This window comes from Pan paniscus, chromosome 15 (genome assembly GCF_029289425.2).
Source record: "Pan paniscus chromosome 15, NHGRI_mPanPan1-v2.0_pri, whole genome shotgun sequence".
NCBI lineage: Eukaryota > Metazoa > Chordata > Mammalia > Primates > Hominidae > Pan > Pan paniscus.
Window position 1 is genome coordinate 100,784,124 of NC_073264.2, and position 14,815 is coordinate 100,798,938.

At 51.3% G+C, this 14,815-nt stretch overlaps 1 protein-coding gene across 2 annotated transcripts in view; it reads left to right on the plus strand.

Moving 5' to 3' along the window:
* HHIPL1 (HHIP like 1) overlaps window positions 1–14,815 on the plus strand; it is a 78,012-nt gene that overhangs the window by 23,714 nt on the left and 39,483 nt on the right. The gene's annotated exons all lie outside the window — the stretch shown is intronic.

The window sequence follows — 14,815 nt, forward strand, 5'->3', positions numbered from 1 at the left end:
GGTGAGACCTGCCAAGGTCCTAAAGTGAGTGCTCCCCAGGCAGGCAGGAGCCCAGGTCCCCAGGTAGCATGGCAAAGGGCCCAGATGCTGAGGCCATGGGACTGGATGGGGCAGGTGTGCTGTGGTTTTTGTGTGGGGGCAGTCTCTTCCTTTCTGTCCTCTCTAAATGAAAACAACACCAACAGCCGGGGGCGGTGGCTCACGCCTGTCATCCCAGCTGTTTGTGAGGCCGAGACGGGTGAATCACCTGAGGTCAGGAGTTCGAGACCAGCCTGGCCAACAGGATGAAACCCCGTCTCTACTAAAAATACAAAAAATTAGCCAGGCCTGGTGGCGGGCATCTGTAATCCCAGCTACTTGGGAGGCTGAGGCAGGAGAATCACTTGAACCCAAGAGGCAGAGGTTGCAGTGAGTTGAGATCATGTCATTGCACCCCAGCCTGGGCAACAAGAGTGAAACTCCAACTCAAAAAAAAAAAGAAAAAAAAAGAAAACAACACCAACAAAGTTTGGTAAGCATGTATTTTCTTTCCTTTTCTGGGGAGGTAAGTGGGGGTCACAGGTGACCCCAGCTTCTTGTTCCCAAACCCCTGGACCCCTCCCCTCCTGAATGCTGGAGGTTGCACAGTCCAGTGGGTCCCTTCTAGCTTCCTGTGTGGCCTCAGGTCTCTTCCCCTCTTGGGCCTCAGTTTCCCCGTGGCTTCATAGAGCTAGCCATACCTGCTCTGCCCACTGTGAAGGGTGGCAAGAGGATGGAAGATGAGATAGTGCTTCTGGAAATTCGAGACGCCAAGTCCAAGCCTAGGTGCCTCCCTGCCTCCGAGGAGCCTCCCCTGATGTCCTGGTCACCGCGGCACTGTGCAGTGGCCACCAGCAAGACCGGCGGCACCAAGGGGCCCCCTAGCGGCCCGAGGAGTTGCTGCAGCCACCTGGGCCCAGCATGTCCTTCCCAGACACCCGCGGATGTAGGACCTTTCTTGGGGACCCAGACCACCTGCCAGGCACTGCGCTGGGTGCCAGGCCAGGGAAACACCATCTCCTGGCAGCCCTGTGAGGTGGGCCTTTCCCCACCTTATACCTGTGCACACCTCCAGGGGACTGTTCCATATCGTCAGGCTGCTGGACAGCCACAGGCTGGACTATGCCGCTGAAAATCAGTGAAATAAACAAGAGGCAGAACATACATAAAAAATAACATGAATATGTATTTATCTTAAAAATAAAGACTGAGTCTGCTGGCACAGGCATGGGCTCTCTCTGGAAGATTACATAAGAAACTGGCATCACGCAGGGTTTTCTGGAAGGCTACCTGGGAGGCGGGGGCAGGGGCGTGGGCACAGGGTAGGAGGGACCCGTGTTCACTGAATTTCGTTTTAGACTTCCTGATTTTTTTTTTTTAAATGGAGTCTCTGTCGCCCAGGCTGGAGTGCAGTGGCACAATCTTGGCTCACTGCAACCTCTACCTCCTGGGTTCAAGTGATTCTCCTGCCTCAGCCTCCCAAGTAGCTGGGATTACAGGTGCGTGCCAACATGCCCGGCTAATTTTTTTTTGTATTTTAGTACAGACAAGGTTTCACCATGTTGGCCAGGCTGGTCTCGAACTCTTGACCTCAGGTGATCTGCCCGCCTCAGCCTCCCAAAGTGCTGGGATTACAGGCGTAAGCCACCGCACCCAGCCCTTTCTGATTTTTGAACTATATAGAAGTATTGTCTATACTTAAAAATACACTAAAGATTTAAGAAGTCATAGACTCATAGGCTCAGGGACAGAAAGCAGCCTGAAAGTGTTCTCATTTTCCCTTCAGTTACAGCAGAACTGACAGGAGGCCGCTTGACAACTATTTACTTGCCTGCCTCCAGTGATGGGGTGCTCATCCCTTAAGTGGCCAGTTCCCAGTGTAGAAAAACTCTCTCTCTATGAGTGGAGATGCATTGCCCTGGTTTCTACCCACTTCCTCAGATAACTATGTGGGAGTCTGTAGGAAAGCTAGTATTGGCTGAGCATCCACTGGGTGCCAGTCAGTGGCTATGGATTCAGCCCCGGAGGAGCTCAGAATCCAATTTCTGGGATCTCAGCATTGGGCAGGGCACTGAGGCCATTTTGTAGAAGCTGCAGCCAATGCAGGACCTGCCCCATCGCACACCGGGCAGGCGGTGGTTAATAACAAGGGAGAGGAAGCCCCTGGTCCATCTGCAGTCCCTGTCATTCCATCGCGTTTCATCATCTGACTCCGCCTCCTCTGTCAGCCTTTACAGAAAGGCCTTGGCCTCCGAGGTGTGGTGCTCACACCCTTACACTGGGTGCTCTCATTGGCTGCATCTGACTGGGCCTCAGCCAGCCTAGATTCCAGCTCGGCATCCCTGAGCCTCAGTTTTCTCATCTATAAGATGGGGGTTAATAACAGTACTCACCCAGGAAGCGGCTAGGAGGAGCAAGTGGGACAATGGTGATAGGCATTGTGGGGTGTGGAGGGAGCCCGAGAGGTGACGGAGGGGAAGGGTCCACCGCCCAAGGCCGCTGCCAGCACATAGCAGGTGGGTCTCAGGAACAGGACATGAGGCCTCCCGGTCACACAGACTCTGTTAGTTTGCTAGGGCTGCTGCACCTGCAGACTTTGATTCCCTTGCCATTCTGGAGGTTGGAAGTCCGAGATCGAGGTGTCTGCAGCAGCCTTCCTTCTGAGGCTACAAAGTCGATATTCTGTCCCCTGTCTCTCTCCTGGCCTCTGGGGGCTGCTGGCAATCCTGGTGTTCCTGGGCTTGTGGAAGCATCACTGGATCTCCGCCTTCCCCTGCATGTGGCCTTCTCCCTGCACGCATGTCCTCTGTCCAAATGTCCCCTTCTGATAAGACCCCAAATCCTACTGGATTAGGATGCACTCTAATGACCTCAGCTTCACTAATTCCATCTGCAGTGGCTCCATTTTCTTTCTTTCTTTCTTTCTTCCTTTCTTTCTTTCTTTCTCTCTCTTTCTTCTTTTTTTTTTTGACAGAGTCTTGCTGTGTCACCCAGGCTGGAGTGCAGTCAACCTCTGCCTCCTGGATTCAAGCAATTCTCCTACCTCAGCCCCCAGAGTAGCTGGATTACAGGCATGTGCCACCATACCCGGCTAAGTTTTGTATTTTGGCCAGGCTGGTCTTGAACTCCTGACCTCAGGTAATCTGCCCACCTCAGCCTCCCAAAGTGCTGGGATTACAGGCGTGAGCCACCATGCCCGGCCTGGTTCCATTTTCAAATACGGTCACCTTCTGGGGTACTGGAGTTAGGGCTTCCACATATGAACTTGGGGGAGACACAGTTCAGCCCGTAACTGATCCCCTACAGTCCTGGCCCCAACACCACTCAGACATGGGAGTCACTTTTGCTTTCTGGGCCTCATTTCCTTGTGTGGACACTGGGTACACACACGTGGGGTTGGACTAGGCATGATCTGAGGGTCCTTTCTGCTCAGAATTTATAGGGACCCTCTGTGACTTCTGGCTCTTGAGATGGAGTCTCGCTCTATCACACAGGCTAGAGTACAGTGGTGCAATCTCTGCTCACTGCAACCTTTGCTTCCTGGTTCAAGCAATTCTCCTGCCTCAGCCTCCTGAGTAGCTGGGATTACGGGTGTGCGCCACCATGCCCAGCCTTCAACTCTGCCCTATCCCGCCCTCAACTCTGCCCTCCCTATGGTCCAGAGAGATCGCTCCTGCCGTGGGCCTTGAATGTCCTACTGGCCAAAGTGCCCTGGAGCCCCTCCTTCGGCTCTAAGCCCATGCCCCAGACATCCTGGGATGAGGGGTGGGGCTCTAAGCAGAAGGCCAGCCCAGGAGGATTCCCTTGGGATGGGGGCCTGGGACAGAGCCTGGGAGCGAGGCTGGGAGTGGACGTGGGGCAGGGCCAGTTGGGGTGAGACCAGCAACACCACTAGCATCTGGCCCGTCTACCAGGCACAGCCTGACCTATGTTTTAGGTCTTGCACTAGAGTCTCTGTCATCCGTCTGCAAATGCTGACCCCAGGTAGAGGCAGGCAGAAAGAACAGGAGTAGCTTTGCACACGTGTGCAGGTGCCTGTGTGTTTGAGAATCCCGAACTCTTGCATTGGGGTAGATCTTAAACATTATCCAGGCCCTAGCAGGAATCTTCTTACCTGCACTCTCAGAGGTATCTTTGCAGCCTCTACTGACTTACCCCTGAGGACAGGGAGCTCACTACCTCTGGGGAAAACCCAATCCCTGTTCATTAGACTGAACTGAAACCCTCTTTCTGTGGGCCCCAGTTCCACTCTCTGGGCTTCACAGGGCAGGGCTGCTTCCTCCTCTCCGCTGAGAACATCCAGTCCACATCCCATCCCATCCCACATCTCCCCCTACCTCTAAATAGGCTCCCATTTGACCTTATCACCAAGTGGTTCTGAGTAGCCAAGCTCTGAGCAGGCTATCACTTCCCTTTTTCTGAGTGTTAGATCTCTATTAATGCAGCCAGGACCACAGTGGCGTTTGGGTGACTGCATCACCCCCAACTCTTTTCGGACTTGCTTACAGGTGTTGCTCCAAGACCTGCCTCCTGCGCTGTGCTGTACAGGCAAGCGTTAAGACTGAAGTCTCTCCCTTTGTGTCTGCATCGTGGTGCGCTGGCCATCACCTCAGCCTATCACGTCCTTCGGAGGCCTAAGTCAGTCATGCGATTTCTTCTCTCGCCAGCCTCAGGCTATTTCAAACCCACATTATGGACAAATTGGTGTGTGTGTGAGAGAGAGAGAGAGAGAAACAGAGAGATAGACTATTTGCATGTATGGATGGGGGAGTGAGGAGGGGATAGAGGGAGGGTCCTATCTGAGGCCTCATGGAGCTGAGACTCAGACCCATCTGGGCGAGTCTGGCCAAGTGGTGAGTGGGTGGGCTGGGTGGGCTGGGTGGGTGGATTCATGTGAGAGACAGAGGCGCCTCCCAGGGACAGGAGAGACACACAGGAAGGCGAGAAGCCCAGCATACTGGGGAAGGCAGCTGCCATTCAAACTACTCCTCAATCAGCCCCAACTGAGACATGGCTGAAGCTAGGCTAGGGGAAAGGTGGATCCTGACAGAGCCACCCCCAGGGAACCCCTGGAAGACCCTGCAGCCCAGAAGGTCGCCCCCAGGGGAGGGTGCGCCAACCCCTGCACACCTTTGCCTTTCTGCCTTGTGGTTTCAGCTGCAGCCTCGGGGAAGCCAGGTTGACAGGCACTGTGGGGACACCCAGGAGAGAGTCTGTGATGCCTGGCAAACCCCCCCAGAGGAACTGAGCAGAGCTGTTTGTGACACATGCCACCCTGGGGACCCCAGAGCCATGTCACAGCCCATGGAGTGTGGGCCCCTGTGGCTTGAGACCTGCAGAGTTGGGAGGGATGAGCCAGGTCTGGGCCCAGCTAGGGACCCCTGAAGCTGGGATGAGGGTGCAGATCACAATTGGATTTGCACTGCGGAGGGGTCCTGGGCAGGGGAGACACAGGCTTAGATGAGACTGGGAAATGTTCAAAATTGGGTTTAACTATCCCGCTTACTAAATCTGGGGCTATCAGGAGGAGGGACTCAGGACCCCGCCCTCCCTTACAGGGGCCACTGTCCTTGCTGGGGCTGGAGCAGGAGAGCAGGCAGCCTCCGCCTTCCCCATCTGTAACATGGCAGCCTGTTTTCCAGCTCTGATGTCCAGGTGCTAGGATTGTCGCCTGGAATTTGGGGTTTAAAACAGGCATTCTGATAGCTTTCAGTTGGCATTGCCCTCTCTCCCCCGTGTCCAGGACAGGATCAGAAGGCCCCTGGTGTGTGAGAAAAGCACTGAGTGTGAAGTCAGGGCCTGTCTCCATGCAGGGCTGTAGCCCAGGGACACGTGGAAGCCTGGCGGGGCAGGAGCAAAGCTGCCGTTCAGTCCTCACCAGACTCGGTGGTGAGGAAAGGGAGGCTGCAGAGGGTTTCTGCAGAGGTACGAGTGCTCACAGTCGGCACTGGAAAATCTCCCAGCCAAGGTCCCCCTGGAGACCTGAGCTCAGAGTGTGTAGACATGTCTCCCTCAGGGCTTCTGAGCAGCGAGAGAGGGCGCGTATGTGTCTGTGCAAGTGTGTGCACTTCTATTGAGGCTGGGGCTGGAGATGCCTGGGGCCTGGGGTGGCATCTGTCAGCCCCCACACTGGGGGGTCCTTTCCATTATATTTTCCATTTAACTCTTCTCCACCCAGATGAGGAAGCCCCCCGTGACGGCTCTCATTTAGTTGTAGAGCTAGAAGGGTTCACAGGTGTGCTGGGGAAAATGTCTTACTCGAGCAAATAAATGAACCGGGCTTTGGCTGCGGGACTTCTCAGAGCATGCCGAGTTGTTTCTTGAATCTCTGAGAGGGACTTAGAATGTGGCATTTCCCATACTTCTCTAACTACAGCACCCTAAGCAGCCCCAGCTCCTGGGAAGAGCACTGAGAAACCATATTTTACAGGACAGAGCATGGGAAGTGTTAGAATGTTTGAAATCGGCATCTCCCAGAACAGCTGGGCCACACGGTTGTGGTGCAGATAAGGAAACAGGCTCAGCCAGGGCCTTCTCTAGGGTCACGCAGTAAGTTAGAAAGATGGTGGATTTGGCTCCAGGACCATCTAGCTGGGGGGACGTGGTCAGGCAGCGATGGCAAGTCAGGGGAGGAAGGCAAGCCGAGAGCCAGGCTGGCAGTCCGCAGCGGGAGTGCTGTTGTTTTTCATTAGTTTCTTTTTGTTGATGAATTGATTTTCAAACTTCCTCTGACAGGAAACTTCAAACACACGCAGACTGGAGGGCAGTGTAATGAGCCCCCCATCTCCTTCACCCACGCCGCCTGTCAGCAACGTGAGGTTGGTCTTGTGTCCCTACCCCCAGTCACTACCTCCCCTCCGAGGGGCAAGTTTGAAGCAAATCCCCAGTGGGGGTCTTCAGTGGTGACCCAGAAAGGATCTAGTGGGTTTGGGGTGGGGGCAGGGGAGGGACACTCAACGAGCTGGAGGTAGAGTTGGGGTCTGCAGGGGTGGGGGTCCCAGGGAGGAAGCATCCCTGAGGCCCCGATAGGACAGCCCCAGGGAAATACTGGCTGCCAGACAGTTGGGGCGTCCAGGGAACATGGAGAGCCAGGGCCCTCCGCCTGCCGTCCTGAGTGGGACTTAGGGGCAAAGCAGTTGAAGAGTTTGGACAGGTGGGGTGCTTCCTGGGAAATAATCTCACAGTGTAGGGAGTGCCCTGTCCCTGCCCCTGCTGTGAAGAATCTAGTGGCTTTGGACTGAGAAGCCGGGGAATCAGATGGGGGGTGGGGGTGGCAGGGAAAACCTTCCAGGAAAGGAAAGTGACCCTCAGAGCATCCACAGGAAAGTGGGGCTGGGCCTTTTCCTCCCTGGGCCTCAGTTTCCCTGCTTGGGCCATCAGGGGTTAGACTCTGGGGTCTCCTCCTCTGAAGGCATCATTAGTTCTGTGGTTAGCAAGAGTCAGGCTCCCCTTTCACCCTCCCCAATCTTCCCTGCAGTGGTGAGCCCATCTCATTCATTCATTCATTCATTCATTCATTTCCTACTTGCAAGAGGCTGCACGCAGGCCCACAGACACAAGGCAGTCCAGGCCCTGCAGCTCAGGAGGGACATGGGGAGACAGAGAGAGCTACCTGCTAGGGTTGATCAGCATCACCAGCCTCTGGAGGCAGGGGATTGCTGGGCTATGGCTTGGTACTTCTCTTTCAAATTAATCACACATATATAAATGCGTTTTCATGCAAAGTTATCTCGTGCCTTCGATAAGTCTGAAACGTGGAGCAGGAGTCCTACTGTGCATGGGTCTCAGAGGGTCTCGGCCAGAGCACTGCCCTGGGAGTCAGGAGCCCTGGGTTCTAGCCTTCCACTGCCACCAACTCCACTTGTGGCTTCAGGAAGAGTCTCTGCCTCTGGAGCCACTGGGCACTGGGTTCAAATCCTGACCCCTCCACTCTGTGACCTGATTATGACTAGCTGTTGTCACCTCTCTGTGCTTCAGCTTCTTCATCTGCATGTGGTGGGGAATGACTGGCCCAGGTGGTGGGTGTGAGTGGGAAGGGATGTCATGGAGGCTTCAGAATACTTGCCGCTGAGTCCATGCATGACCCCTGGAGACTCAGAAATACCTGGAGAGACCTGGGGGTGGAGTTCTGTTGGCACATGGGTGGGGGTGGGGCAGCATCTGGGGAAAGGTGACCTCCTGGTCCACGGAGTCCCACTGGGACTTGGTGCTGACATGAGGCCCGCATGACGTGGCACAGGCAAAGCTCCTAGCACAGTTGTGGGTCTTTAATAAATGCCCATTTCTGTCTTCTGTTTTTTTCCTTTTCCAAGTTTTAATTTTAAAATAGATGTTTTGAAGACAGACCAGCAGATTGTCAAGCAGGCAGGACTTCAGGGACAGTCTGAGCTGCTTTTTGGTGACTTGCAAGATCTACAGACGGTGGCACTGCTTAGAGAGTGGAGTTCTAGACAGCAGTTAAATGGAGTGAATTGCCCTTTAGTGTAGACGAATCTCCAACACCAGATGGAGGGGAAAGAAGGAAGTTACAAAAAGAAAAGTGCAGCAAGAGGCCAGGCGTGGTGGTGCATGCATGTAATGTCAGCACTTTGGGAGGCCGAGGGGGGAGAATTGCTTGAGCCCAGGAGTTTGAGAGCAGCCTGAACAACACAATAAGACCCATCTCTACAAAAAATAAAAAATTAGCCGGGCATGGAAGTGCATGCCTGTAGTCCCAGCTACTTGGGAGGCTGAGGCAGGATTGCTTGAGCCTGTAGTGAGCTGTGATTGCACCACTGCACTCCAGCCTGGGTGACAGAGAAAGATCCTGCTGAAAAAAAAAAAAAGGAAAGAAAGAAAGAAAAGAAAGAAAGAAAGAAAGAAGGAAAGAAAAAAGAAAGAAAGAGAGAGAAAGAAAGAAAAGAAAGAAGGAAGGAAAAAAGAAAGAAAGAAAAGAAAGAGAAAGAAAGAAAGAAAAGAAAGAGAAAGAGAGAGAGAGAGAGAAAGAAAGGCAGAAAGAAAAAGAAAGAAAGAAAGAAAGAAAGAAAGAAAGAAAGAAAAATTGTGGCAAGAGGCTGGTGCAGTGGCTCATGCCTGTAATCCTAGCACTTTGGGAGGCCGAGGCAGGCAGATCACTTGAGGTCAGGAGTTTGAAAAGAAGCCTGGCCAACATGGTGAAACCCGGTCTCTACTAAAACAAAAAACAAATAACATAATCAGCCAGGCGTGATGGCGGGTGCCTCTAATCCCAGCTACTTGGGAGGCTGAGGCAGGAGAATTGCTTGAACCCAGGAAGCGGAGGTTGCAGTGAGCTGAGAGTGTGCCACTGTGCTCCAGCCTGGGCAATAGAGCAAGACTCCGTCTCAAAAAAAAAAAAAAAAGAAAGAAAGAAAAGTGTCACAAGAGACCATTTATAGAAAGTTTAAGAACATGCCAGATGCTGATCTGTCTTCTCTGTGGAACCTGCACACAGTCGCCTTCAGGAGAATGTTCCCTCAGCAGAGGAAAAGGTTCTGAGGCTCACGTGAGGCCATGGTGTCGGGAGCTCACTGGGCCTGTAATAGCTCCTGTTTTTTGAGCACATACTACACGCCAGGCACTCTTCCAATGGCCTCATAGATCACTCCCATTTAACAGATGAGAAAACCAATGCCCAGAGAGGTCAAGGGCCCTGTCCAAGGCCACACAGTTGGTAAGTTACAGAGCCAGAACTCGAACCCACTGCTCTTCATGACCAACCCACATTGCCTCTCACACTGCGGCACACAGTTCTTCGTGTTCTAAAAAGGATTTCAGACACCTAAAGGGAGCGTGGTCAAATGTTAGCACGGGTGAAGTCTGGTGGTGTGTTCTTGGGTGTTCCTTCTTCTGTTCTTGGTAATTTTTCCATAAGGATGTTTACAAAGGCTGGCTCTGGCCTGAGGTCTGCGCTGGCCCCTTGCCTGGCCATGATCTATACCATACAGGTATCCCGGCTACCAGAGTGGCAGAGCAATGGCTCACTCACTCCCTAGCACTCACGAGATGGGTCCTGGCACATTCTCCCGCTGCAGCTAAGAGTGGCGGAGGAGGCCTGGGCCCTGCGGAGAACAGATTCACCAACACCTTGGCGGTTCTTCTCAAGACAGTGGGGACAGGCGGCCTGTCGGGGAAGAGGTTGCCCCGAGGCCTTCCCAGTCTTTCTGTAGAAGGGACGCAAAACCAGGAATTAGCAGAGCCTGGTCTGCTGGAGCCGATGCGCAGGTGCCCACACCGACCCGGTCTGGCCAGAGAGGCGCTGGGTGTCCACTGGCCTGTGTGCCCTGATAGTGGCAGCCGATGATGCCTGCCGGGCTCCTGGAAATGTGGGCAATGCTCCTGGACCCCACACCCTCAGGCCCCAGAGGGGCCAGCAAAGGCCTGGTCTCACCTCTTCCCCACTCCCACTCAAGAGATAGGGAAACAGAGGTTGGGTTGAGGGAGAGTCCTTAATGGGGAATTTGAAGCAGGGCCAGGTGGCTCCCTTGTGCCAGGCAGCCTTTGTGGGCCCTGAATCATTTGCTGAAGAAAACTGGGACACTTCTCAGCCCCAGGCCTGGCTTCCGAAGCTGCATTTCCATTAGATGGAGTGTGAGGCACCTTTGGCCCAAAGGACTAGCTTTGTCTTTGTTGCCCTGGTGGTGCACACCCCACCGCCACACAAGCACCTCTGGCTCCAGATGGCATTTGGTGGAATTGTCCAGCTGTGGCAGGAGCTCGGGCCATAGAAATAGCCAAGTCAGAGCATTTGATCATTCATTCATTCATTCCCTCATCCTTTCACTCATTCACTCATTCATCCTTTTGTCCATTCATGTGCTTATTTGTTCTTACAAATAATAAGATGCCTAGCACGTGCCAGATGTCATACCCTGGGGGCTCAACAGCCGGGCCCCTGCCTTCAGGGAGCTGCCTAACTGGTGGAGACCGGGGAACCGGGTTCTGGCTTCTATATCACTATGGTTTGCTTCATCTGAAATGAATGTGGTGACTCCAGCTTTATTTTAATTCATGGTAGCATGGTGTATCTTTCTCCATCTCTTTATTTTTCAACTATCAGTCTTTACATTTAAAGTGGATTTCTTGTAGACAGAATATAGTTGGGCCTTGGTTGTTTATTTTTATTTTATTATTATTATTTTTTTGAGACAGGGTCTCGCACTGTCACCCAGGCTGAAGTGCAGTGGTGCGATCATGGCTCACTGCAGTGTCGACCTCCTGGGCTCAAGTAATCCTCCCACCTCAGCCTCGAGAGTAGCTGGGACTATAGGCACACACCACCACACCCAGCTAATGTTTTTGGATTTTTTGTAGCAACAAGGTTTTGCCACATTGCCCATACTGGTCTTGAACTCCTGGGCTCAAGCGATCTGCCTGCCTCAGCCTCCCAAAGTGCTGGGATTACAGACATGAGCCACCATACCAGGTAGGCCTTGTTTTTTTGTTTGTTTTTTTGTTTTTTGAGATGGAGTCTTGCTGCGTTGCCCAGGCTGGAGTGCAGTGGTGTGATCTCGGCTCACTGCAACCTCTGCCTCCTGGGTTCAAGAGATTCTTCTGCCTCAGCCTCCTGAGTAGCTGGGACTACAGGCACGCGCTACCACGCCCGGCTAATTTTTGTATTTTTAGTACAGACTGGATTTCACCATATTGGCCAGGCTGGTCTCGAACTCCTGACCTCGTGATCCTCCCACATCGGCCTCCCAAAGTGCTAGGATTACAGACGTGAGCCACCATGCCCCGCCTAGGCCTTATGTTTTAATTCACTCTGACAATCTATGTCTTTTAATTGATCTATTCCAATCATTCAGATTTAAAGTGATTGTTGATAGAGATGGATTACCATCTACAATATGTATAACTCTTTTCTATTGATTATACTTCTTTGGTCCTGCCTCCCTTTTCTTACCTGCCTTCTCTGGTTTTAAAAATGGAGCATTTATTAGTATGATTTCATTTTACCTTCTTTTAAAGCATATCAATTATATTTCTTTTACAATTATTTTAATGGTTGGGCTAGAGTATGCAACACATATTTTGTTTATGTGGTTTTTAAAACTTTAAAATTTTTATTTATTTATTTTTGAGATAGGGTCTTGCTCTGTCACCCAGGCTAGAGTGCAGTGGCACAGTCTTGTCTCACCACAGCCTCAACCTCCCAGGTTCAATCAATCCTCCTACCTCAGCCTCCCAAGTAGCTGGGACTAGAGTTGCACACCATCACGCCAAGCTAATTTTTGTATTTTTTGTCGAGACAGGGCTTTGCCATGCTGCCCAAGCTGGTCTCAAGCTCCTGGGCTCAAGCAATCTGCCTGCCTTGGCCTCCCAAAGTGCTGGAATATCAGGGGTGAGCCACTGTGCCCAGCTGGGTTTTTTTAATTAATAGACTTTTTGAACCATTTTAGATTTGCAGAAAAATTTGAGCAGATACTACAGAGGAAATACATTTTTTTCCTAATAAAAGTCCACCTTCAAATAACACTATACCACTTCATGTGTAGTGTGATAACTTATAACAGAATTTCCAGTTCCTTCCTCCCATCTCTTATGACATTGCTGTCATCCATTTCACCCATCCATGTGCTATAACCATCCAGTACGTTGAATTTCTGACCTATATCATCTTCTTTCTCCCTGAAGAACTTCTTTACTTCTTCTTCTTCTTTTTTTTTTTTTTTGAGATAGAGTATCTCTCTCTCACCCAGGCTGGAGTGCAATGGTGCGATCTCGGCTCACTGCAAGCTCCACCTCCCAGTTTCAAGCAATTCTTCTGCCTCAGCCTCCCCCGTAGCTGGGATTACAGGCATCCGCCACCACACCCAGCTAATTTTTGTATTTTTAGTGGAGACTGGGTTTCGCCATGTTGGCCAGGCTGGTCTCCAACTCCTGACCTCAGGTGATCCACCCGCCTCAGCCTCCCAACGTGTTGGGATTACAGGTGTGAGCCACTGCACCTGGCCTGAAGAACTTCTTTTAATGCTTTTTTGTTTTCGTAGGGCAGATCTGCTGGTGATGAATTTCTCCCATTTTTGTTTTTCTGGCAAAGCTTTCATTTCTTTTTCACTCCTGAAGGATAATTTCACTGGATCTAGACTTCTAGGTTGATGGGATTTTTTATTTCAATTTTTTTCTTCTACCACTTTAAATATTTCACTGTACTGTCTCTTGGTTGCCTGTTTTCTTTCTTTCTTTCTTTCTTTTTTTTTTTTTTTTACACAGAGTCTCATTCTGTTGCCCAGGCTGGAGAGCAATGGTGCAATCCCAGCTCACTGCAACCTCCACCTCCCAGGTTCAAGCAATCCTCCTGCTTTAGCCTCCCAAGTAGCTGGGGTTAGAGGTGCCCGCCACCATGCCGGCTAATTTTTTGTATTTTTGTAGAGCGGGGGTTTCACAATGTTGGCCATGCTGGTCTCGACTTCCTGACCTCAGGTGATCCACCTGCCTCAGCCTCCCAAAGTGCTGGGATTACAGGCGTGAGCCACCGTGTCCGGCCTGCTTGCCTGGTTTCTAATGTTTGCTGTAATTTTTCTCCTTGTTCTTCTATAGGTAAGGTATTTTTTCCCCTCTGGCTTCTCTCAAGGTTTTTCTTCATCTTTGGTTGTCTGCAGTTTGCATAGGATATGCCTCGCTGTCGATTTTTTGGTATTTATCCTGCTTTATGCCTCTTAGATTCTTGGATCTGTTGTTTTGTATCTGTCATGAATTTCAGAAAATTCTTAGCCTTTTTTTTTTTTCTTTGAGACAGAGTCTCGCTCTGTGGCCCAGGCTAGAGTGCAGTGGTGTGATCTCGGCTCACTGCAACCTCTGCCTCCTGGGTTCAAGTGATTCTCCCGCCTCAGCCTCCCGAGTAGCTGGGATTACAGGTGCCCATCACCATGCCTGGCTAATTTTTGTATTTTTAGTAGAGACGAGGTTTCTCCACGTTGGCCAGGCTGGTCTCGAACTCCTGACCTCAGGTGATCAGCCCGCCTCCACCTCCCAAAGTGCTGGGATTACAGGCATGAGCCACTGTGCCTGCCCTTTCAGCCATTTTTACTTCAACTATTTCTTCTGCCATTTTTTTCCCTTTCTTCTCTTTCCCATTTTCAAGTTATCTGTATTTACATCTTTGGAAATTGTTCCACAGTCCTCGGATGCTCTAGTGTTTGTTTTTGTAACTTCTGTTTTTCTCTTGGTGTATCAGTTTGAGAAGCTGCTGCTGACGCATCTTTAAGCTCACTGGTGTTCTCCTCGGCAGTCTCAGTCTACTTGTCAGCTTGGCAAGGGCATTTTTATTTCTGTTACAATGTTTTTGACTTTAATATATCTTTTAATTTTTTTTTTTTTTTCTGAGACGGAGTCTCGCTCTGTCACCCAGGCTGGAGTGCAGTGGCGCAATCTTAGCTGATTGCAAGTTCCGCCTCCTGGGTTCACGCCATTCTCCTGCCTCGGCCTCCCAAGTAGCTGGGACTATAGGCGCCCGTCACCATGCCTGGCTAAATTTTGTATTTTTAGTAGAGATGGGGTTTCACCATATTAGCCAGTATGATTTCGATCTCCTGACATCGTGATCCGCCCACCTTGGCCTCCCAAAGTGCTGGGGTTACAGGCGTGAGCCACTGCGCCTGGCCTTCATTTTTTTTCTTAAAGTGGACCCCTCTCTGCTTCTATTACCCATTTGTCCTTGCCAATGTCCTTGTCAATACTCAGAGATGTTTGGTCTTGATGTTGTCAACTTTTTCCACCAGAGCCCTTAGCATATTAGTCATAGTTATTTTAAATTCCATGTCTGGTAATTTCAGCATCTGTGTCATGTCCCAGGCTG